The sequence below is a fragment of the Schistocerca americana genome, chromosome 6, assembly GCF_021461395.2.
Source record: "Schistocerca americana isolate TAMUIC-IGC-003095 chromosome 6, iqSchAmer2.1, whole genome shotgun sequence".
NCBI classification, from domain to species: domain Eukaryota; kingdom Metazoa; phylum Arthropoda; class Insecta; order Orthoptera; family Acrididae; genus Schistocerca; species Schistocerca americana.
Genome location: NC_060124.1, coordinates 523656265 through 523682610, shown reverse-complemented (window position 1 = coordinate 523682610; position 26346 = coordinate 523656265).

The window sequence follows — 26346 nt, the reverse complement described above, 5'->3', positions numbered from 1 at the left end:
ATGTCCTTAGGTTAGTTAGGTTTAAGTAGTTCTAAGTTCTGGGGGACTGATGGCCACAGATGTTAAGTCCCATAGTGCTCAGAGCCAATTGAATTTTTGATTGGTACAAACTAGTGTTATAATACACAAACTACAATAGTTAAATGAACAATTATATAGACCGTCTCATGACAAAAATAACAGTTCATTAATATAATTTAACTAAAAACAAAAATTAAAATGGCTCTGAGCACTATGGGACATAACATCTGTGGTCATTAGTCCCATAGAACTTAGAACTACTTAAACCTAACCTAAGGACATCACACACATCCATGCCCGAGGCAGGATTCAAATCTGCCACCGTAGTGGTCACGCGGTTCCAGACTGAAGCGCCTAGAACCGCACGGCAACACCGGCCGGCCAAAAATTAAAATAAAAGACTGATTTTAAATAGAAACTCTTAAGAACACATAGAAAAAAGGGCTACATTTAATTTTTTTTATTTGTAGTTTTTAGTTTTGAAATTATAGTTGTTAAAGGTGGTGCTCAAAAGCACAATTTTGCAAAACAGTACGCTGTACAGCTTGGCCAGTCTATTGGTCCATCTCTCCCGAGTTTCAGGGACGGCTGGACTAGGCCGCCATTGCGTCCACATTTACTAACCTCACAACCAGGGTCGTGAGATACGTGACTGAACGAATACTGGGAGCTAATGAGGCTACGCAACATGATGCTGATGTGGAAATCGTTTATTGTAGGTGGAAGGAAAAATTTCACGTACCTCAGTTCACATTTACGTGGTTTATCGACGGAAGACTCGCAAAAGCCCGGTTAAAAACAGAAGACGCTCTTACCTCATCCGCCACATTGCTACAAGGCCGCCGGTGACGCGTTCAAGCGGATTAATTAGAAACTAAAGAGCTGATCCATCTCGTCCAGTGGTCCATCTCTCTCGTAATTACTGTAATGTTTTCGGAAGTGTCAATTTTTAACCGGCAGACTATGACAGAATACGTTCTAGACGGCAACTTAGTGGCTGCAATCTGATGGATGGTACACTAGAGGAATAAAAATGTAAATGTCGTATGACGTCGTTGGCTGGGATACACCACGAGTTGGGGTCACCTATCTGTCGGAAAGTGTGTTCTTCCTCCCTCACATTGGTCCCTGTCCACGCAGGGTGTGTGAAAAATGTGTCGTGCGCTTATTTATGGGATGCAGATGAGTGTAATGGATGCGTGTAATGTGTATGATGATGATGGTGATGATGATGATGATGATCAGCGAAGGAAGAGGATGAAACACGCTGCCGATGAATAGCTTGCTCATCTCGAATCTCTTACAGAAGGGTTATCAGGAACTTTATACACCACCTCTCTCCCCATGCTGGTCAAGAATTACACTGGAAATTTCACCTACCACCAGAATTCGAACCGAATTATTTCCGAGTGGAGTACCATCGCACAGGCGTGCGTTAGCGACCTCAGGTACGGTGGCATGAACAAGAGGAGAGCAGAAGACGAAGGTGACAGTTAATAATTCGAGAAGCTTTTATAGAAAATATATTTTGTAAACTACACTGGCAGAATGCAATTAAAGAGTCAGTTTTTCGAAAGCTTGTGGTTGTCTCCCATTACGACGCAGAAGTTGGAACTGTGCTCTTAATTAGCCGTGCGAATTCTGTTTTGCAGGTACAGTCCTCAACATTGGTTTACATCTGAAATTTTAGCGCTGCATTTAAAAAGCTAACGCTAATCAGCTGGTTTTGTACAGTACGTGATTGGTCGCAGTGTAAAGCCAAGTATATACCGGGTGTTACAAAAAGGTACGGCCAAACTTTCAGGAAACATTCCTCACACACAAAGAAAGAAAATATATTACGTGGACATGTGTCCGGAAACGCTTACTTTCCATGTTAGAGCTCATTTTATTACTTCAAATCTCATTAATCATGGAATGGAAACACACAGCAACAGAACGTACCAGCGTGGCTTCAAAAGCTTTGTTACAGGAAATGTTCAAAATGTCCTCCGTCAGCGAGGACACATGCATCCACCCTCCGTCGCATGGAATCCCTGATGCGCTGATGCAGCACTGGCGAATGGTGTATTGTATCACAGCCGTCCACAATACGAGCACGAAGAATCTCTACATTTGGTACCGGGGTTGCGTAGACAAGAGCTTTCAAATGCCCCATAAATGAAAGTCAAGGGGGTTGAGGTCAGGAGAGCGTGGAGGCCATTGAATTGGTCCGCCTCTACCAATCCATCGATCACCTAATCTGTTGTTGAGAAACGTACAACCACTTCGACTGAAATGTGCAGGAGTTCCATCGTGCATGAACCACATGTTGTGTCGTACTTGTAAAGGCACATGTTCTAGCAGCACAGGTAGAGTATCACGTATGAAATCATGATAACGTGCTCCATTGAGCGTAGGTGGAAGAACATGGGGCCCAATCAAGACATCATCAACAATGCCTGCCCAAACGTTAACAGAAAATCTGTGTTGAAGACGTGATAGCACAATTGCATGCGGATTCTCGTCAGCCCACACATGTCGATTGTGAAAATTTACAATTTGATCACGTTGGAATGAAGCCTCATCCGTAAAGAGAACATTTGCACTGAAATGAGGATTGACACATTGTTGGATGAACCATTCGCGGAAGTGTACCCGTGGAGGCCAATCATCTGCTGATAGTGCCTGCACACGCTGTACATGGTACGGAAACAACTGGTTCTCCCGTAGCACTCTCCATACAGAGACGTGGTCAACGTTACCTTGAACAGCAGCAACTTCTCTGATGCTGACACTAGGGTTATCGCCAACTGCACGAAGAATTGCCTCGTCCATTGCAGGTGTACTCGTCGTTCTAGGTCTTCCCCAGTCGCGAGTCGTATTCTGGAATGTTCCGTGCTCTCTAAGACGCCGATCAATTGCTTCGAACGTCTTCCTGTCGGGACACCTTCGTTCTGGAAATCTGTCTCGATACAAACGTAGAGATGAATACACTAAGCAGATTCAGAAGGATGTAGGTTGCAGTAGGTACTGGGACATGAAGAAGCTTGCACAGGATAGAGTAGCATGGAGAGCTGCATCAAACCAGTCTCAGTACTGAAGACCACAACAACAACAACAACAACAACAAACGTACCGCGCCACGGCTATTGCCCCGTGCTAATCCATACATCAAATGGGCATCTGCCAACTCCGCATTTGTAAACATTGCACTGACTGTAAAACCACGTTCGTGATGAACACTAACCTGTTGATGCTACGTACTGATGTGCTTGATGCTAGTACTGTAGAGCAATGAGTCGCATGTCAACACAAGCACCGAAGTCAACATTACCTTCCCTAAATTGGTCCAACTGGCGGTGAATCGAGGAAGTACATTACATACTGACGAAACTAAAATGAGCTCTAGCATGGAAATTAAGCGTTTCCGGACACATGTCCACATAACATCTTTTCTTTATTTGTGTGTGAGGAATGTTTCCTGAAAGTTTGGCCGTACCTTCTTGTAACACCCTGTATATTGACTGACGGATAGCGTGGTGGCCATCTTGGAAGCGACAGTGCCTTTGTGAATACCTGCGTTTTGGCGGCATATGGAGATACTGATAGCGGCTCAAAACATTATTTCGCTGGACGGTCTTCGAGTAAAGCTAAATAAATTACCAGAAAGAACATGATATTCACTGCACTATTACAAATGATACTCGTGCCCGTTATCCTAGTTATGACTCAAACAAGGTTCCTGTAAACTCCCTTCTCCCACCATCCCATAAAGTTTTTGGTTCAAATGGCTCTGAGCACTATGCGACTTGACTTCTGAGGTCATCAGTCGCCTAGAACTTAGAACTAATTAAGCCTAGCTAACCTAAGGACATCACACACATCCATGCCCGAGGGAGGATTCGAACCTGCGACCGTAGCGGTCGCTCGGTTCCAGACTGTAGCGCCTAGAACCGCACGGCCACACCGGCTGGCCATAAAGTTTTTGTCTCTGACGTTTTGAATCGTTGCAAGTTACGGTGCCGAAGGTTTGTTAAAGTGTAATCTGATAAAAGTTACTGGATAGAGAGCGGAAAAGAATTGCGTTATGCTTTTGGATATTCCCTGGAAATAAAAAACCTTGTATTATTACTATTAATAACAGTATCTGCTTCGGAAGAATCGTAGGAGCTTGTGTCACACCATTACTCTTAGTTGCACACCATGAAATGCTCAGGCTATCTAAGTGCAGAAGCTGCAACTAATTTTCACGTCTGGCTATCCCGAAACAGGCTAATGATGCACTTTCGGGTTTTCTAACGAATATGTGATTTCATTTTCCTACATACAAATAGGATCAAAAACTCTACCGAGCATTGGAAAGCACAGCATTAACGAATCACTACGACGAAACCCAAGAAGTTTCTGATACAGATTGTCCTCGATTTCTCTAATCAGTTATTTCGTTCAGTCACAGCAGCAGCAAAACGTATCTGCCCTTCGTCGATACTTCCTCTTTAGGTTCCGTTTCTAACGCCGTGCGCTTGGTACTGAGATGGAAGAGCTTCACCTATCTGTGGAATATACATCCTACTATACTGACGTCTCTGCAGACGTATCTACTGTGTGTATTATACAGGAAACTGTTGAATTTATACAGGAAACTGTTGAATTTGAGTCCATTGAGAGCAGACGATTTCATAGATTCCAGGATATGAATGGATGTCAGTTTGCTCTCATTATTATGTGATGATCAGTAGCCTTCCTATCCAATGCGTATTCCAATAAATTTCTTTAAAAAAATTTCAGATATATAAATTCTAGTAGAATATTAGTCACACTATGAAAACTATTTTATGTAGCCCATCCTAGTTGCAATTTTCACAGTAATAGAAAACATATTAAGCACAGGACGTAAATAATAACCTCAAAATAAGGTATAGAAAGTTCACAAACGGACGTGTATGAAGAGCTGCGGATTATAATATACAATAAGAAGACTATATGTAAATAAATTGCGAAACGAAAAATCTCAATCCATCTCAAAAGGTTTCATCAAAATTTTCCAAAATATATAAATTACAGAACAGCTGATATTACTACACGCAAAAAATTATGTACTCCAAGTCCAGTTGTAATTTTCATGGACACAAATTTTATAATTAGCTTACATTAGTCTCTGTAGCTGAGGGTTCAGCGTAGATAGCCGCCATGTGGAGGACTCGGGTTCGATTCCTGGTACTGCCAAGGATTTTTCCTTGCTGGCTGGCTGGTAGAGGTTACACTCAGCCACGTGACGCCTACCGAGAAGGTACTTGAATGAATAGTAGCGCCTCTACGGTGTGGAAAGTCTGCAAAACAACTGGGTGAGCGTTGTATGCCGACACGCGTCTCCATAGCATATCCGCATGACACAGCAAGGCAGACATGGCGGCCGGTAAAGTCCCTTGCGCCTCCACGGCCTGAACGTAGAGATCGTTATTATTTGCAAGTCTGTATTACTTTTGTTCAGCACAGTTGCGTTTTGTTTCGAAGTTAACATTATTACTTTCATGCTACTGTATTGATGGGAAGAAGTAAGAACTCAACAACAGTAATATATCGCAGTATCTTTGAAATATCTCTCGAGAGTGTCCAATATTTTTGTGAAACCATTTCACTGTAAGTCTTCCAAAGTATCGTGATCTTGTAATTGTAGCAACAAGCACGAGTGGTGTTCTGTGGCAGGTTACAGAAAATCTATTCATAGAAATGTGGGGCAGTTGAGGTTTTTACATACATGTAGAAATGTTTCATTGCTATAAATTCGTCACCAGTCTAAGACAACAAATAATATTCTGGCTTCAAAGCTGTTTTCCAAGCAGACGACACAGGTGCATATAACAAACACATTCCACGATGTAAAAACATCGTAATGCACCTAATCATGATGGCAAGAACATTAAAACTCCTAGAGGTGTTCTACATAAAGGTGACTGAGACAAGAAATTCTTTGTCGTTTTGGAGAAAAATTTTTGCCTGTGTGTTTCGTAAATGTATCATACTTTTTAATATTATGTAAATTGTAGCTGTATTTGACGCATGCAACGCAGGAAATACAGGAAAGAACCACTAACACATTATCATACAAGGAAAATTATGATCACTAAGAAACGTGAAATTTGAACCTAAAATGTGACTTTCATCCTTAGTCTCTTTTTCGTATTACACCTTCTTGATGAAACACTTCGCTCGGAATTGGAATAATAAAAATTTTATTTTTAAATTGTTGAGGAAAATAGGTCTACGTTTCCGGAACTTCACTTTACTATTATCTGCTTTCTACTCTTGCTCTGTAGCCTCGTATGCAACTTTTGCTGTGATACACTTGAAAACACGAGTTTCAGGCAGTTAAGGTAAACAGGCGACAAATAAGATACAAAGTATTGTGTAACAGACTAGATCAGTTCTCGCACGTCGCAGACCCCATGATGCTTGATATAATATGTTCGGGAGTGGAATGGTAGAGAGATAGTATGATTGTGGTTCGATGAACCCTCTGCCAAGCACTTAAATGTGCATTGCAGAGTAGTCACGTAGATATAGATGTAGGTCGTTTGATACTAAATTGGCATGTAAGGGCAAAAGTAATTTCCGCGTGGTGTGTTACTGCCAAGTAAGAACTCGACGAAACTAGGACCTTACAACTGCAGTATGGTACTGTACAGTACAGAAGATAACCGAAAGAAGTACGCAATGATACGAACAGTAATAACACTTTCACTCAAACACATTGAGTATACTGAAGTCAATGTGGTATATTATAGTCCCCTGAACATTACAAAAGGCAGGACGTTCTTCTTAGCAGGGTATGTAGTCGCCACAGACAGCAATGTATGCACTCCAGCGTGATCCCATACTGGCCGTAAGGTATGTAAGGACTTCTTACGGTACCGCAAATCAATCCACAACCAGTGCGGTTTACAACTACTGGCTGGTGGAAGGTGCTGTGGACGTGATATAATACGCCTCCGCAAGGCATCCGGTACGTGCTCGGTTGCATTTAAGTCGGGGTAATGGACAGGTCAGTCCATTCGCAGAAAATCCTCTCGTTGCAAGATCTCCACCACCTGCGCACTTCGATGCGATCGAGCATTGGCATCTATAAATTCGAAGTCAGAGCAGGTCCCCATACCTCTCCCCCCCCCTCCCCCCACTCTACCCTCCGCCCTTGAAAAGGCACACACGGAGAAAGAGTACAGTGTAAAACAATGTTGACCGGTGAGATTGCCGTGTACCTCCGGCCATGATTTCACTTTATAAATGACAAAAACGACGGCATCGAAACGCGCTGGTGGTGGAACTCTTGCAACGAAAGGATATTCGGCAAATGGACTAGCCTGCCCGTTCCCTCGTCTTAAATCCATTCGAGCAAGTGTGGAGTTGCGGAGCCGTATTGCAGCACCTCCACACGCACCAACGACCATCCCTTTATTATGGAGGAATGGAACGCCTGCCACAAGAACTTCTTGTCAAACTTGTGGCAGTGTGGGAGTACAATAAACAGCATTCCTGCCGTCTATAGTGATCAGACACCCTATTAAGAACATGGCCCGCTTTTTTTAACGTCCAGGGGACCATCAGAGAAAGCGGTGACTTCACTGTATCTATTGTCTCTGAATAAAAGTCTCATTACTGTTCTTTTCATTGGGTATTTATCTCAGTTACCTTCTTTATTATACTGTAACAGTTCTTTCTATGTATGGTCCAAGTTTCACCGAGCTGCGTTAGTTGCCAGTGATACGTCATCCAAAAATTACTTTCATCCTTAAGTTAAGCATTAAAGAAAATTGTCGCTACACTCGTAAAAAAATATGACTGTAATGCGATACATCACTCAACTATAAATCAGTTTTTACTCGACTCTCGTAGTTCTCAGTACCATTTCATTAGAGTTCTGTGATATATGTCATATATATATATATATATGACTTTGTACCAATATTCAGAAATGACGTACTCCTAAAACAACAGAACAAGTATTTACAAGTTATTTTAAAGAAATTACATACAGTCATATTTACACCAGTGACGAACGATAATTAAATATAACGGAGAACATAAGCATATGCAGGTTAAGTGGCAAATTTCTGTAAAATAATTATAATCTTCCTAGCGTTAAGTGCGTTATATATAACAGCATTGCAACAACAGCTCGAAAGTGACAAGCTTCTAAAATAGTGTGAATATCTCGGATTAATTTATGAACATAACATGATGTCATAGAAGCAACGACGCATATGACATAAGCTACTACTAAAAAGAAAGTTGATAAATTAAGTTATAATACGCCTAGTATATCTATAGATATGACTTGTTCCTACATCAAAGTCACAAGTGCCACTAATGTATCCAATGTATGATACTTCCGTTTTAGATACCTGAAAATGGCCTAAGGGAGAAATTGTTCAATCGTGCATGAAGTAAAGAGAATCGCAGCTGAAGGCTTCAAGAAATCTTTCAAAATATTCATCGCAGTTGCAGACACTAATGCATCGAAAATTAGAGACATATATGTCACAAATAGTAAATATCTCATGGAAATTCTTCTCAAAGTTGTAGATAGTACCTGCAGTAGTCCATAAGCTGCTTTATTACTCGAAAACAGATAAATAAATTAATTTACAGCACGACACAGCAGTAACTATACTACTGGCCGTTAAAATTGCTACACCAAGAAGAAATGCAGATGATAAACGGGTATTCATTGGACAAATATATTATACTAGAACTGACATGTGATTACATTTTCACGCAATTTGGGTGCATAGATCCTGAGACATCAGTACCCAGATCAACCACCTCTGGCCGTCATAACGCCCTTGATACCCTCGGCATTGAGTCAAACAGAGCTTGGATGGCATGTACAGGTACAGCTGCCCATGCAGCTTCAACACGATACCACAGTTCATCAAGAGTAGTGACTGGCGTATGTGACGAGCCAGTTGCTCGGCCACCGTTGACCAGACGTTTTTAATTGGTGAGAGATCTGGCGAATGTGCTGGCCAGGGCAGCAGTCGACATTTTCTGTGTCCAGAAAGGCCCGTACAGGACCTGCAACATGCGGTCGTGCATTATCCTGCTGAAATGTAGGGTTTCGCAGGGATCGAATGAAGGGTAGAGCCACAGGTCGTAACACATCTTAAATGTAACGTCCACTGTTCAAAGTGCCGTCAATGCGAACAAGAGGTGACCGAGACGTGTAGCCAATGGCACCCCATACCAACACGACGGGTGATACGCCAGTATGGCGATGACGAATACACGCTTTCAATGTGCGTTCACCGTGATGTCGCCAAACACGGAAGCGACAATCATGATGCTGTAAACAGAACCTGGATTCATCCGAAAAAATGACGTTTTCCCATTCGTGCACCCAGGTTCGTCGTTGAGTACACCACTGCAGGCGCTCCCGTCTCTGATGCAGCGTCAAGGGTAACCGCAGCCATGGTCTCCGAGCTGATAGTCCATGCTGCTGCAAACGTCGTCGAACTGTTCGTGCAGATGGTTGTTGTGTTGCAAACGTCCCCATATGGTGACTCATCTCGACTGCAAGTGATACGCGGCCGTTGGGATCCAGCACGGCGTTCCGTATTACCGATTCCATATTCTGTTAACAGTCATCGGATCTCGACCAACGCGAGAAGCAATGTCGCGACAAGATAAACCGCAATCGCGATAGGCTACAATCCGACCTTTATCAAAGTCGGAAACGTGATGGTAAGCATTTCTCCTCCTTACACGAGGTATCACAACAACGTTTCACCAGACAACGCCGGTCAACTGCTGTTTGTGTATCAGAAATTGGTTGGAAACTTTCCTCATGTCAGTAGGTTGTGGGTGTCGCCACCGGCGCCAACCTTGTGTGAATACTCTGAAAAGCTAATCACTTGCATATCACAGCATCTTCTTCCTATCGGTTAAATTTCGCGTCTGTAGCACGTCATCTTCGTGGTGTAGCAATTTTAATGGCCAGCAGTGTATTTATGTGACAGGAAATCCTTAGATGTTCCGGTCTTCATGTTAAATCAGTAAACGGACCAAAGTCATGTGACTCCTCTGTGACCCTTACAGCATCGAAGCGGATGACAGTGAGAAGGCCGAAATACTTATCTCCTTTTGCCCAGTACCGTTTTACAGAGGAAGATCGTACTGTGGTTCCTCCTTGAAATCATAAAAATGACAGATACTGAAATAAGTTACCACAGGATAGAAAATTAACTGAAATTACTCTACAGGAGGAAGGCCACTGGACCTGTTGGGATATCGATACGCTTCTACAAGGAGTATGCGAAAGTACTGGCCCCTCTTGTTGGAGCAGCTTACCGTAGTTCACTTGAGATCTACTTCTTGAAAATAAAACTGCTACTTGAAAAAGAAAAGAACAAGAAATGCATATAATTTCCACTTTGAGGAAGGGTCGTTGAAAAGACAAACACAACCAGTCCAATATCGCTGACGTCGGTCTGTTGTAGAATTTTAGGACATGTTTTACGCTCGCTTCTTACGAATTTTTTGGATACCTAAAATAGCACTGTAGGTATCAAAATGTATTCTGCAAACTCCAACCCTGTGAAACCTAACTCACTCTCCTCGTCCACGAGACCCAGGGAACAATACTTATCGGCTTGCAGATAGATGCGTGTTCTTTCGCTTCCAGAAAGTGGTCGTTACAGTTTCGCACTGCGACCTAATGGACAAAACACAGGAGTATGGAATATCAAAACAGCCCTACGGTCAGATTTAATAGTTGCAAAACAGAGCACGGTTTATAGTTCTGAATTACAGAAAAATCTTCGTACGTAACAATAACTTCAGATCTACCAAAAAGGTTATATTATAGGACCACTAATTTCCACAGTATATGTAAATGGGCTAGTGAATAGCGTCAGAAATTGTGCTGTGGTGTGCAAAGGAGTCGCAGAGCTAGAAAATTTATCCAAATGCACGAAGACTTGCAGAGGACCGTAAACAAATGTTACATACTGAGCATAAATAGGCAGAATGAGCCATTATTCTACGAGGGTCACTCCAAAAGAAATGCACACTATTTTTGTAAAAATACAGTTTTCATTCTGCATGTGTGAAAGATTTACAGTGTGTAGATACATCCTTCCCACTTGGTTTCAAACTTAGTTCAACATGTTCCTGTGAGTGGCGCCGTCACAGCATGTCTTCAAGATGGCTGCTACGATTGAGGTTCGTCAGAAGCAACGTGTTGTCACTGAATTCCTGTGCTGTGAAAACGAGACAGTGGGAAACATCCACAAAAGATTGAAAGAGGTGTATGGAGATGCTGCTGTCGATCGCAGTGCAGTTAGTCGGTGGGCAAGCACGTTAGGTGATGAAAGATGGCACGGCAATATTAAGGATTGTCCTCGCAGCGGCAGGCCTCGTGCTGCACACACTCCAGGCAATGTGCAGAGAGTTAACGAATTGGTGACTGTTGACAGACGCATCACAGTGAACGAATCGTCTTGCTACGTTGGGATAGGGGAAGGAAGTGTTTGCAGCATACTGAAAGTGTTGGCGTTAAAAAGGGTTTGTGCCAGGTGGGTTCCCAGCATGTTGACAATGGCTCACAAAGAAACAAGAAAAACGGTATGCAGCGAATTTTGAAACAGTCCCGAGAACGGTGGAGATGAATTTCTTGGAAGAATTATGACAGGTGACGAAATATGGCTCCATCATTTTCACCGGAGACGAAGAGGCAACCAATGTAGTGGCATCATGCAAATTCACCCAAGGAAAAAAAAATTCAAAACCACACCATCTGCTGGAAACGTTACGGCTACGGTGTTTTTCGATTCCGAAGGACTCTTGCTTGTGGACATCATGCCAAGTGGAACCACCCTAAATTCTGATGCATATGTGACGGTACTGAAGAAACTTCAAGCTCGGCTGTGTCGTGTTCGACCAGATAAGCAACAGCAGGATGTTTTGATGTTGCACGACAATTCTCGGCCACATATCAGTCAAAAAACAATGGAAGCGATCATACAACTTGGGTGGACAACACTGACACACCCGCCTTACAATCCTGACCTGGCTCCATGTGACTATCATATCTTTGGGAAACTGAAAGACTCTCTTCGTGGAACAAGGTTTGAAGATGATGACTCCCTTGTGCACGCTGCCAAACTGATGCTCCAACAGATTGGTCCAGAATTTTACCGTGCGGGTATACAGGCGCTGGTTCCAAGATGGCGTAAGGCAGTTGAGAAGGATGGAAATTATATGGAGAATATCGTTCCTAAAGGATGTATCTACACACTGTAAAACTTTCAAACATGTACGATAAAAGATGGATTTAAAAAAAATAGTTTACATTTCTGTTGGAGTGACCCTCGTATGATTACACACTTGCGGAATAATCTTTGGAAGCAGTCAAATACAGTAAAGAGACATACCTCCTAATATCGTTTGGGGTCTCCTTTTGCCCAGCGTAGTGCAGAAACTCTACGTGGCATTCACTCAACGAGTCTTTGGAAGTCCCCTGCAGAAATACCGAGCCATACTGCTACTACGAGGGCAGTTCAATAAGTAATGCAACACATTTTTTTTCTCGGCCAATTTTGGTTGAAAAACCGGAAATTTCTTGTGGAATGTTTTCAAACATTCCCGCTTCGTCTCGAATAGTTTCATTGACTTCCGACAGGTGGCAGCGCTGTACGGAGCCGTTAAAATGGCGTCTGTAACGGATGTGCTTTGCAAACAATGGGCAGTGATCGAGTTTCTTTTGGCGGAAAACCAGGGCATCTCATATATTCATAGGCGCTTGCAGAATGTCTGCGGTGATCTGGCAGTGGACAAAAGCACGGTGAGTCGTTGGGCAAAGCGTGTGTCATCATCACCAAAAGGTCAAGCAAGACTGTCTGATCTCCCGCGTGCGGGCCGGCCGTGTACAGCTGTGACTCCTGCAATGGCGGAGCGTGCGAACACACTCGTTCGAGATGATCGACGGATCACCATCAAACACTCAGTGCTCAACTTGACATCTCTGTTGGTAGTGCTGTCACAATTGTTCGCCAGTTGGGATATTCAAAGGTTTGTTCCCGCTGGGTCCCTCGTTGTCTAACCGAACACCTTAAGGAGCAAAGGAGAACCATCTGTGCGGAATTGCTTGCTCGTCATGTGGCTGAGGGTGACAATTTCTTGTCAAAGATTGTTACAGGCGATGAAACATGGGTTCATTACTTCGAACCTGAAACAAAACGACAATCAATAAAGTGGCGCCACACCCACTCCCCTACCAAGAAAAAGTTTAAAGCCATACCCTCAGCCGGTAAAGTCATGGTTACAGTCTTCTGGGACGCTGAAGGGGTTATTCTGTTCGATGTCCTTCCCCATGGTCAAACGATCAACTCTGAAGTGTATTGTGCTACTCTTCAGAAATTGAAGAAACGACTTCAGCGTGTTCGTAGGCACAAAAATCTGAACGAACTTCTCCTTCTTCATGACAACGCAAGACCTCACACAAGTCTTCGCACCCGAGAGGAGCTCACAAAACTTCAGTGGACCGTTCTTCCTCATGCACCCTACAGCCCCGATCTCGCACCGTCGGATTTCCATATGTTTGGCCCAATGAAGGACGCAATCCGGGGGAGGCACTACGCGGATGATGAAGAAGTTATTGATGCAGTACGACGTTGGCTCCGACATCGACCAGTGGAATGGTACCGTGCAGGCATACAGGCCCTCATTTCAAGGTGGCGTAAGGCCGTAGCATTGAATGGAGATTACGTTGAAAAATAGTGCTGTGTAGCTAAAAGATTGCGGAATAACCTGGTGTATTTCAATGCTGAATAAAACAACCCCTATTTCAGAAAAAAAAAATGTGTTGCATTACTTATTGAACTGCCCTCGTATAATCGTCCGTAAATGCTGAAGTGTTGCCGATGCAGGATTTCGTGCACGAACTGATCTTTCGATTAAGTCCCGTAAATGTTCGATGGATTCATGTAGGGTCATCTGGGTGGCCAAATCATTCGCTCGAATTCTCCAAAATGTTGTTCAAACTCGCCGCGAACAACTGTGGCCCGGTGACATTGTGCATAGTCATCCATAGAATTTCCATCGGTTTTAGGGAACATGAAGTCCATGAATGCTCGGAAATGGTCTCCAAGTAGCTGAAAATAACTGTTTCCAACAATGATCGGTTCAGTTGGAACAGAGGACGCAGTCCATCCCATGTAAACACAACCCACACCGTTATGGAACCACCACCAGCTTGCACAGTGCCTTGTCAACAACTTGGTCCATGGCTTCGTGCGGTCTGCGCCACACTCAAACCCTACCATCTGTTCTTACCAACTGAAATCGAACTTCATCTGACCAGGCCATGCTTTTCCAGTACTAACGGATGCATTTGTCGTACGTCCCATATTGATTTATGCGGTTATTTCACCCAGTGTTGCTTGTCTGTTAGCACTGACAAATCTACGCAAACGCCACTGCTCTCCGTTGTCAAGTGAATGTCGTCGGTCACTACTTTGTCCGTGATGAGAGGTAATGCCTAAAATTCGGTAGTCTCTGGACCCTCTTGACACTGTGGATCTCGGGATATTGAATTTCTTAACGATTTCCACTTCGTCTAGCTCCAACTATCATTCCGCGTTCAAAGTCTGGTAATTTCCACCGAGCGGCCATAATCACGTCGGAAACCTTTTCATATGACTCACCTGAATACAAAGAAGAGGTTCGCCAATATACAGGGTTATTACAAATGATTGAAGCGATTTCACAGCTCTACAATAAGTTTATTATTTGAGATATTTTCACAATGCTTTGCACACACATACAAAAACTCAAAAAGTTTTTTTAGGCATTCACAAATGTTCGATATGTGCCCGTTTAGTGATTCGGTAGACATCAAGCCGATAATCAAGTTCCTCCCACACTCGGTGCAGCATGTCCCCATCAATAAGTTCGAAAGCATCGTTGATGCGAGCTCTCAGTTCTGGCACGTTTCTTGGTAGAGGAGGTTTAAACACTGAATCTTTCACATAACCCCACAGAAAGAAATTGCATGGGGTTAAGTCGGGAGAGCGTGGAGGCCATGACATGAATTGCTGATCATGATCTCCACCACGACCGATCCATCGGTTTTCCAATCTCCTGTTTAAGAAACGCCGAACATCATGATGGAAGTGTGGTGGAGCACCATCCTGTTGAAAGATGAAGTCGGCGCTGTCGGTCTCCAGTTGTGGCATGAGCCAATTTTCCAGCATGTCCAGATACACGTGTCCTGTAACGTTTTCTTCGCAGAAGAAAAAGGGGCCGCAAACTTTAAACCGTGAGATTGCACAAAACACGGTAACTTTTGGTGAATTGCGAATTTGCTGCACGAATGTGTGAGGATTCTCTACCACCCAGATTCGCACATTGTGTCCGTTCATTTCACCATTAAGAAAAAATGTTGCTTCATCACTGAAAACAAGTTTCGCACTGAACGCATCCTCTTCCATGAGCTGTTGCAACCACGCCGAAAATTCAAAGCGTTTGACTTTATCATCGGGTGTCAGGGCTTGTAGCAATTGTAAACGGTAAGGCTTCTGCTTTAGCCTTTTCTGTAAGATTTTCCAAACCGTCGGCTGTGGTACGTTTAGCTCCCTGCTTGCTTTATTCGTCGACTTCTGTGGGCTACGCGTGAAACTTGCCCGCACGCGTTCAACCGTTTCTTCGCTCACTGCAGGCCGACCCGTTGATTTCCCCTTACAGAGGCATCCAGAAGCTTTAAACTGCGCATACCATCGTCGAATGGAGTTAGCAATTGGTGGATCTATGTTGAACTTCGTCCTGAAGTGTCGTTGCACTGTTATGACTGACTGATGTGAGTGCATTTCAAGCACGACATACGCTTTCTCGGTTCCTGTCGCCATTTTGTCTCACTGCGCTCTCGAGCGCTCTGGCGGCAGAAACCTGACGTGCGGCTTCAGCCGAACAAAACTTTATGAGTTTTTCTACGTGTCTGTAGTGTGTCGTGACCATATGTCAATGAATGGAGCTACAGTGAATTTATGAAATCGCATCAATCATTTACACACTGGCGTCTGTGTACACGATACTACAGCCATCTGTATTTGTGCATATCACTATCCCTCAGTGTACGTACATCAAGTATCTGGGTCATGTGTACGGGGCGATTTGCGGTGGAATGGTGACATACAACTAATCTCGGATAAGATCGATGCCGGACTGTGATTGATCGGAAGAATCCTCACGTAATACATCCACAAAGGAAGTGATAACAAAAGTATCGTTCGACCAAGACTTGAATATTCCTCATCAGTCTGAGATCCGTACCAGATGGAATAGAGAAAGTCCAAAGAAGGGTAGTACGATTTTTTTGCAGTTCATTTAGAAAGCGCAAAAGCGTCATAGGAATTCTCATCCAACAACAATGGCAGACGATGCAGGAGAGGCGAAATGCATATGGCGTGGCTCATTGTTGAAATTTCGAAAGCGCGCATTCCTGGTCAGAAGATATACTGTTTCGTTCTTCGTATACGTCGCGTAAAAGTCATGAAGTAAAAAGTAAGGGGACTGGAACAGGAAAGGGGGGAATGGAGAGTCGTACACGAAATACCTTCTACCACGCAGATTAATTATTAAATAAATATTGGGTTATTTTGGTTTTGTAAAGATACTGTTATTTCTTGGTAATTGGTTGAATTATTAATATTTATAGTTTCGGTGTTTTTGAAGAAGTGTCTTTCCGAGTACAGGCGTAGATAGAAGCCTGCTAATGTTACTGGGGCACTGGGGCATCGGTCTTCACTGCTCCTACGAGGATTATCTCTTAGTGATCTTCGGAGGATCTTGTTTCCGCTAACACCGCCATTCGCATGCTGCGCACCTTCACACTGGCGTCTGCTTTATTCTGCGCCGTACTTCACAGCCTGTTCAGTTAGCATTTGGCTTAATTTCTCCCTTTTCAGCTTCGCGGTATTGGTATTTCAGTTCATCAACTCGTGACATTTTCTTTCAGTGTACGCCTATTCACCCTATTCACTGGCGACTAAACTCGACTTACCTTTTTACCCATTCCTCATCTTATTAGCGGCAAAGCTTCGTATTAAATTTACCGATCTGTACCATCTCTTCCTATCTCAGGCACCAAATATCTCGCTGCTACAACCGATTTTCTTTTTTAGCAACAAACCTCTTTGACGCTGGTCTGCTGCTTTTCTATCTTTGCTGCATGCGCCACTGTTCGTCAGAGGCTTTTATACTAATTAAAGAATTTAAATTACTTCAGTATTGTTTTAAATACTAAGAAAGACCGTTGCCGATGCATTCATGTTTCTTTACATTCAATATATCTGGAATTACGCTAATTAATGTTCCTAAATTACTTCAATATTGTATTAAGAACCAGGAAAATTTATTTTCTTTATTTCTTGTATGTCAATAGCTTTTTGTTTTTGTTTTTTTATTGCTGAAAATTCTTTTCATGTGCTGCTAACGAATTCCATCGTTTGAAGTCTCGTCAGTCATGCTACGCCATTACGCTACATTCATAGTGTAAATAGGAATCGAGGAACAGATAGTCTGATGGACTCCAGGAGCGAGTAAAAAATAACGCTACATGACGAGCCTACAATAGGTGTAAAGGCAAGGACTATTCACCGAAAAAGAAATGTATGTTAGTCTTTATTATGTAATTAACTTCTTATATACACCAACACGTAAACGACACTTAAGACATAGCTCTTTCTTCCAAACAGTTCCGCAAATTCGTATGCAAACATTTCGTTTCATAGTTTCTTGTGCATCGTAAGCTGAATATGTGCTAAATATCTTTCATGGTGGCCACTGCTGTTATTCGTGGAAATACGAGGCAGCTAAAAAACTCGAAAACCTAATAATTCTGTTTACTGTGTTTATAGCATTTTTATTGTGCCAGAGCACACTTCGAAGTCGCAGTTTACTCATCGGCGATTTATGCTGTTATGTAAGAACTTCCCTTGCGAGTCAACACGCCAGAAACGCCTATCAGCTAATTTATTTGTATTTCTTTTGCGTAAAAGATCCCAGTGACAAGTCTAACGCGTTCAACGTAATACCCCTCCTCTTCGAACACGAGCTGTTGCTCCATCTCTAATAATTCTCTTTCGCTTCTACGTATTTAATACTTTCGCCTTTCATTTTGAAAGAAATTCCTCATTGAGTAGTTTAGCTCTGTTGCTATAAGTAACAACTGAGTGAAAGCCCTTCTACAAATCAAATCACTGCGGATGACGGATTAAGTGTGTATTATTTTTATATTGCATCTTGTCTACGTTTCTGCACTACACACTATCCGACCAATAGTGTCCGGACATCTAATAGTCGACATTTAGTACTGGATGCGTCCAGCATTAACTTTTGCGGCGTCTTGAACTACGATGGAGATATTTTCGGTGAGCTGTCTGACTGTCTGGAGGAATGCCGGCACATCCTGCCTCAAAAGCCGAAACCAGAGAACGTAACGAAGATGGACATATTAGTCCCAGGTAAAGTCGCTGTTCTCATACTGAAGGTTTTGCAATGGGTTTAGTTCGATATGCTGAGCGGATCAGTCAGTTTCAGGAATGTTATTATGCACATACAGTTGCGTAGCATACACTGCTTTATGAAAAGGTGCTTTGTCGTGGTGGAACATTCATCGTCTCCGAACTGTTCCTCTATCCTACTCAATACGCAGTCTACATCCTCATCGAGACTCTGCAAATCACACTTAAGTGCTTGGCCGGGGATTCGCCGAACCAGCTGCACGATAATTCTCTGCTACTCCATTCTCGGTCGGAAAGCATGAAATGGAAATGAGCGTTTGGCGTCATTGGCCGGGAGGCCCCTTACGGGGCAGGTCCGGCCGCCTTGGTGCAGGTCTTATTAAATTCGACGCCACACTGGGCGACCTGCGCGCTTGATGGGGATGAAATGATGATGAAAACAACACAACACCAAGTCCCTGAGCGGAGAAAATCCTTGATCCAGCCGGCTATCGAACCCGGGCCCCTTAGGATGGCAGTCCGTCACGCTGATCATTCAGCTATCGGAGCGGACGCGGAAAACATGAACACCTGTAGCTTTCCTAGCAAACTCTGATTTCCCTTATTTTATTATGGTGATCGTTTGTCCTTTTAGTTCCGCATTGGGAGGTGAAAGTTGGTTATTGAAACTTCGTGAGAAGATCCCACTGCAACGAGAAACGCCTTCGTTTTAATGATGTCCATCCCATATTCTGCATCATATCCCTGACACTCTCTCCCATATTTCTCGATAATACAAAACGTGCTGCTCTTCTTTGAATTTTCTCGACGTATTCCGTTAATCGTAACTGGTGAGGATCCCACACCGCGCAGCAGTACTAAAAAAAAGGACGGTTAAGCGTAGTGTAGGCAGTCTCTAGTAGATTTGTCGCATCTTTTAAGTGTCCTGCCAATAAATAGCAGTCTTTGGTTCGCTTTCCCTACAACACTTTCCATCTGATCTTTCCAATTAAAGTTGTTCGTAATTGTAGTACCTAGGTATTTAGTTAAATTTAGGGCCTTTAGATTTGACTGATTTATTGTGTAACCGAAGTTTAACGGATTCCTTCTTACACTCACACTTTTCATTAATTTGGGTCAACTGCTAATGTTAGCATAATACAGATGTTTTTTCTAAATCGTTTTGCAATTTGTTTTGATCTTATCACGACTTTACTAAACGATAAACGACAGCATCATCTGCAAACAACCTAAGACGGCTGTCGAGATTGTCTCATAAATTGTTTGTATAGATAAGGAACAGCAGAGTGGCTATAACACTACATTCGTGAACGCGAGAAATCACTTCTGTTTTATTCGGCGACTCCATCATTTCCTACGAACTGTGATCTCTCTGACAGGAAATCACGAATCTAGAGAAATAACTGAGACGATATTCCACACGCACGCATTTTCATTACAACGTGCCTGTGAGGCACAGTGTAAAATGCGTTCTGAAAACCTACAAATACGGGATCAATTTGAAATCCCCTGTCGATAGCATTCAGCACCTCGTACCAGAGAAGAGCTAATAGTGTTTCACAAGATCGATGTTTTCCAAACGATGTTGACTGGGTGTCGTCAATAGACCATTCCCTTCGAGGTAATTATTGATGATCGGGCACAATATATGTTCCAAAATCCTGCTGCGTATCGACGTTAATGATAGGGGCCTGTACGGAGTGGCCGTGCGGTTCTAGGCGCTGCAGTCTGGAGCCGAGCGGTCGCTACGGTCGCAGGTTCGAATCCTGCCTCGGGCATGGATGTGTGTGATGTCCTTACGTTAGTTAGGTTTAATTAGTTCTAAGTTCTAGGCGACTGATGACCTCAGAAGTTAAGTCGCATAGTCCTCAGAGCCATTTTTGATAGGGGCCTGTAATTTAGTGGATTACTCCTATTGCCTTTCATGCATATTGGTGTGACCTGTGCCACTTTCCAGTGTTAAAGTGCGGATGTTTGTCGAGCGAGCGTTTGTATATGATTGTTAAGTATGGAGCTATTGCATCAGTATACTCTGAAAGGAATCTGATTGATATACGGTATGGACCGGAAGACTCGCTTCTATTAAGTGATTTAAGTTGCTTCACTACTCGCAGGATATCTGCTTCTGAGTTATTCATGTTGGCAGCTGTTCTTGATTTGAATATGTACTTCGTCTTGTCTGGTGAAGGAATTTCGGAAGGCTGTAACATTTGTTCATATCATTCCGCCCAAATGGTTCAAATGGCTCTAGGCACCATGGGACTTAACATGTGAGGTCATGAGTCCCCTAGACTTAGAACTACTTAAACCTAACTACCCTAAGGACGTCACACATATCCAAGTCCGAGGCAGGATTCGGACCTGCGACCGTAGCAGCAGCGTGGTCCGGACTGAAGCGCCTAGAACCGCACGGTCACAGCGGCCGACAATCATTCCGCATTTAGACTCCTGTTAGGCACTATAATGGGAACACACGATTACCACTAAAAGCACAGCCAACCCGTAACACCACTACACACGATGGTAGGTAACGTCATCCGAAGATTCGCGAAGTCCAAAAGCTTCCTTCGAATTGCTACAGGGTACAGCATGAGTCATCAGTCCAAATCACTCGTTTCTAGTCATTCACTGATCAGTGGCGCCTATCTGTTTACCACCTCAGGCGTCCCTTAGCACTGACTACACGAGTCAGTAGTTTCTTAAGTATTGTAACCCATTCTTTTGGACACCCTGCGCACAGTCAGTGCATTATCTGGATTGATAGTAGCGCTTTAGATCCCGATTTCTTACAACCACACTTCATATGCACGATAGTCCTCGTCAGTCAATAAGCGAGATCTGCCAGTTCTTTGTTTGGCTGTCGTTGTTCGTTAGCGTTTCCAGATAACAATTACATTACCAAAATCCGATCTGAGAAGCTTCAGGAGGGCTGAAATATCCCTGATGCGTTTCTTAGTGAAGTAGCATCGACTGACTAGTCCACGTTCAAAGTCACTTCAACAAAGATAAAAAGTCATTCGGTTTCGACAGTTTCAACTGTCATCTTCAGATTTGAGCCAATTTAACTTCTGAAGATGACACTTTAAACTGTCGACGCCGGTAAAGTGAACAAAATAAAAGTTTTCTTGTGCTGTTGACGGCTGACTGTTAATTTTTGTTGAAATATTCTACAGCTGCGGAACTACGGCGAAGAACAAAATCATAAATTCACTGAGTTCTCTTGATCTATTCATTCTGCTATTACCGTTTCTCTACTGACAATACAATACTCCTCTCTCGTGACACCCAGTGGTCAACTCCGCTTTACACAGAGGTACTGGCATACTTATGATCACGTAGTGTATAATTCAGCCTTCATTGTGGGCTGTGATTGATAGCGGTAGTGGACGCTGCAGATTGCTGTCCACAGTAACACATCTGAGCCGTGGTAAGGCATACACGTTTCTCTCCGATAAACATTTCCAGATTTTTCTTCACGCTTTTCAATTTATCTGCTGGGCCTCGGAATTCAGATGTGATTTTCAGCTAAGTACAGAGGTAGCGCAGAAAGAATAGGATGCTGAGCAAAAATGACTTGTGGAAACTTTTCGCTCAGGAGTAATCACAATGTTCGTTCTTCCGTTTATCGGATGTGGCGTTTCGTGTCTTAATTAATCTTACGATTCACATCTTTAAGGCTCTGGGTACACAGACACGCAACAATGGGTTGAAAAATTATAAAATACACTACTGTTCGTGAAAACTTCAGCAACAAGAAGAAGACACATTACTACATTAAATGATTAGAATTAAAGAACTGTACATACACTTTCACTGTCAAAGTTCAGTATGGCTCCACATGTTGCAATCAGAGCCTCTAGATGTCGTGGTATGGAATCAAAGAGGGCCTGGCTTTGCTGTTGGGAAACTTGATGCCATGCGATGCCATTCGTAGCAGCCTCCATAAAGGACTGACAGTGGTTGCAAGAGGACCAAAAAGAGGGGTTACTAAAAAAACCATACTCCAGACATGTTTGATGTAGTGCTTTTCAGGCATAGGTGCAGATTAGGGAATAAGTCGCACACACTATTCTTTGGAGAAGACATGCACATTCGTTGCTTTACGTGGCCAGGCTTTGTCCTTCTGAAATATGGCATGTGGAGCTCCCTGAAGGCGGGCAGTGGTTCGAGCTCTAGCATGCCAGGTTGCTGTTCAGATTGCCCACAGTACGTAGGACGTGGGATGGCTTGTTATAGGCCATGTCGCCCCAAACCATCACGCTTGTCATTTGTCAGCTATGCCACCCAACAATGCAGTCTGCCAGACAATGCTGTCACCACGGTAGCATCCAACACTAATGCTGCCATCACTGTGGGACAAGCTGATGTGATACACGTCCGAAAACACTAAATTTTGCCACTCAGTAAGCCAGCGACGGCGTTCATGTCCCCGTACAGTCCTACACATTGGTTATGTTATGTTATGTTAACCGAGGACCTAGAAACTACGGACAGGCTCCGTCCCCGCCGCAGCCGCAGTGGTCCGCAATCCCACGACGACTACTGCAGTCCGCTTCACCCTCCGCCACCCCACACCGAACGCAGGGTTATTGTGCGGTTCCCACCCCGGTGGAACCCCCCAGGGAACATCTCACACCAGACGAGTGTAACCCCTATGTTTGCGTGGTAGAGTAATGGTGGTGTACGCGTACGTGGAGAACTTGTTTGCGCAGCAGTCGCCGACATAGTGTAGCTGAGGCGGAATAAGGGGAACCAGCCCGCATTTGCCGAGGCAGATGGAAAACCGCCTAAAAATCATCCACAGACTGGCCGGCTCGACACAAATCCGCCGGGCGGATTCGTGCCGGGCACCAGGCTCTCCTTCCCGCCCGGAAAGACGTGCTTTAGACCGCACTGCCAACCGGGCGGGCCCTACACATTGGTAGTATCTGGAGAGTGGAAGCAAGTGCAGTAGCATGTGTGCTGCCCGTCCAGTCCTAAGCAGAAGGCGTTGAACCATCGTTGCACACATGTCCACGCCCATTGCGGTATTTCAAGTCAACACTGTGGATGAAGCTCTTTAATCAGTTATGGACACGTGGACAAGGTGGTTGTCGTGCCACACCGTCGTCACATTACACGGTCCCTGTGTAGGACCTCCCTCTGTCCACTGGCTCCACGTAAGCACTACTATCATAGCAGCAAGCCCTGAGCGAGACGTAATTTCACGTTACGGCAAACTCGTTTCCCAGACACCTATCATTCCGCCCCGTTTCAACTCACTCACATCCTGATACTGCACCGTTTGACACTGATGACGCATAACGGAACTTGCTTACACGTTTCCACTTCGTTTGACAGCTTTGTACCAACCTCGCATGCCGTAACACTGACCTGTCTGAACACACAAAAGGGGGCATTGCTGGGCCGATGTACATGCCAGACCTCAGACATCTTAATCACTTGGTATGATTGATTCAAACGGCTCTGAGCACTATGGGACATTACAAAGGAGGCCATCAGTCTCCTAGAACTTAGAACTACTTAAACCTAAGTAACCTAAGGACATCACACACGTCCATGTCTGAGTACGTTCAGTTTTGCTCAGCTGTTTGACAATCAAATAACGTAAGAGGTCTACCAGCAGCGTACAAGAGTTATGGACACTTGCGGTTGTGAGTGTAAACTTATTGACAGCAGGAAGCACACGCGCTCTGGAAACACACAATAAAATTTTCTCTGTGTCATTCCTGGAGTTTCTGACGTGACAACTGCACTTTAAGATGTGAGAGAGGAGAAAAGGACGCTACAACGGTAAGAAACACCTGAATATCGCAGTACTAAGTATAGTGACTTCGTAGTACAGTATCGTTGTCGACAGGCTGAGAAACAACTGCTCCAGCGATGTGGACTGAAGGACTTTAACAAAACACACTATTAAAGAATCATCAATCTGGTAATGTGAGCCGACTGTTGTGGCCGAGCGGTTCTAGGCGCTTCAGTGCGGAACCGCGCTGCTGCTACGGTCGCAGGTTCGGGCATGGATGTGTGTGCTGTCCTTAGGTTAGGTTTAAGTAGTTCTGAGTTCTACGGAACTGATGACCTCAGATGTTAAGTTCAATAGTGCTCAGAGCTATTTGAACCATTTCTTAATGTGAGCAAACTGAGGTTTCAGTACGTAAACAGGTTGAAATGGATGAAGGTTGCAGTTATTATGCAGAAATGAAGATACTTGCACAGGATAGACTAATGTGGAGAGATGCGTCAAATCAGTCTTCTACATGAAGAGCTCAACAGCAAAGGTCACACTGCGTTCGACAGTAACGTAGCGTTTGCCCTCTTCCTCTATGCACATCAAAAGTTGCTGTTTTCCCTCATGATGGCACCCAGAATCTAGGACTTTATTTTACGTATCACTGGAAATGATTACTGAGCGAGAGCGATTCCTCGGTCCGCCACCAAGATGGCTCTGGGGCGCGGAGTAGTTGGGTGTGTGGCGTGATTCGTTGCAACACTACGCGGGGGGCCCTAGCAACTCGGCGCTCTGTGGTAATGCAGTTGAGTGGAAAGCCGGCCAGAGCCTCTGAAGAACGGACGCGGCTCCGCTTAAGTGGTCGCACCTGCGCGCCTCATAAAAGCGGGATTCCATTTGGTCCGCAGCGGTACGGGGCGGAGCGGGGTGTGTGTGCGGCGAGGCCCACCCCTGGTATTTACAACGCCCCACCCACTGCGGCCCGCCTACAAACGACATGCGCCCGGCGCCCACTGTGACGTTTACGCTGTAGTGGAAGCACGCCCGGCTGTGGCCAAACTGTTTCTGCCTGTTTGTACACAATGCACTTCCTACGGCGAGTAGGTGTACTACCAGTTCTTTGGCGGAGTTACCTATTTGCAAAAGCGCTGTGGTCGCATCCGGTTTAAAGGGCGCGCCCCGCCCGTTTCACACGTGAACCTCGAGGACCTAATTCTGCAATATCTATTCGCCATGTTTCAGTCAATTACTTTATTTCTATACCACAGGCAAACGTAAAAATCTCATAAGAAGTATTTCATTAACCATAGCAATACCTGTATCCTGCCTGCTCCTCGAGTATCTACATCTACATTTATACTCCACAAGCCACCCAACGGCGTGTGGCGGAGGGCACTTTGCGTGCCACTGTCATTACCCCCCTTTTCCTGTTCCAGTGTCGTATGGTTCGCGGGAAGAACGACTGCCGGAAAGCCTCCGTGCGCGCTCGAATCTCTTTAATTTTACATTCGTGATCTCCTCGGGAGGTATAAGTAGGGGGAAGCAATATATTCTATACCTGTGGTGTGCGTACTGTAAGACCTTCGGTACACACACCATCAGATTATTTGACTTGTCGCTCTAACGAAGTAGGCGAGTGTCAGCAGTATGTCTCGTGGTCTTATCGTGGCATGTTTATCTTCTGCCGTTAGGTCAGACGATAGAAATGCCTCCTGCACGCTTAGAGTAGCAGATTGACGGTGACCAACTTGAAACAGAACGTGATTAATTTTCACACACATTTATTAAAATAATAAAAATCATAGACATTACGTAACTTGATCCTGGATGCTGTTTACAACTGACAATCTGAAGTTACTTTGGTCTTGGTACGTTAATTCTATTCTCACATATCTCTGATACTTGACAAAGTGTCTATACATTTCTCTTCATGGCGGTGTACAGGGATATGATAATCTTATTAGGCGCAGACTGAAACTTGACTACAGACTAATGCAGACTAATGCAGACTGACTAATGGGAGGTCTCTACACTCATTATAATATCTCGCGCTTTCTGGTATCACTGCGCGAGTGTGATCCGTGAGGAGAAAAGGTT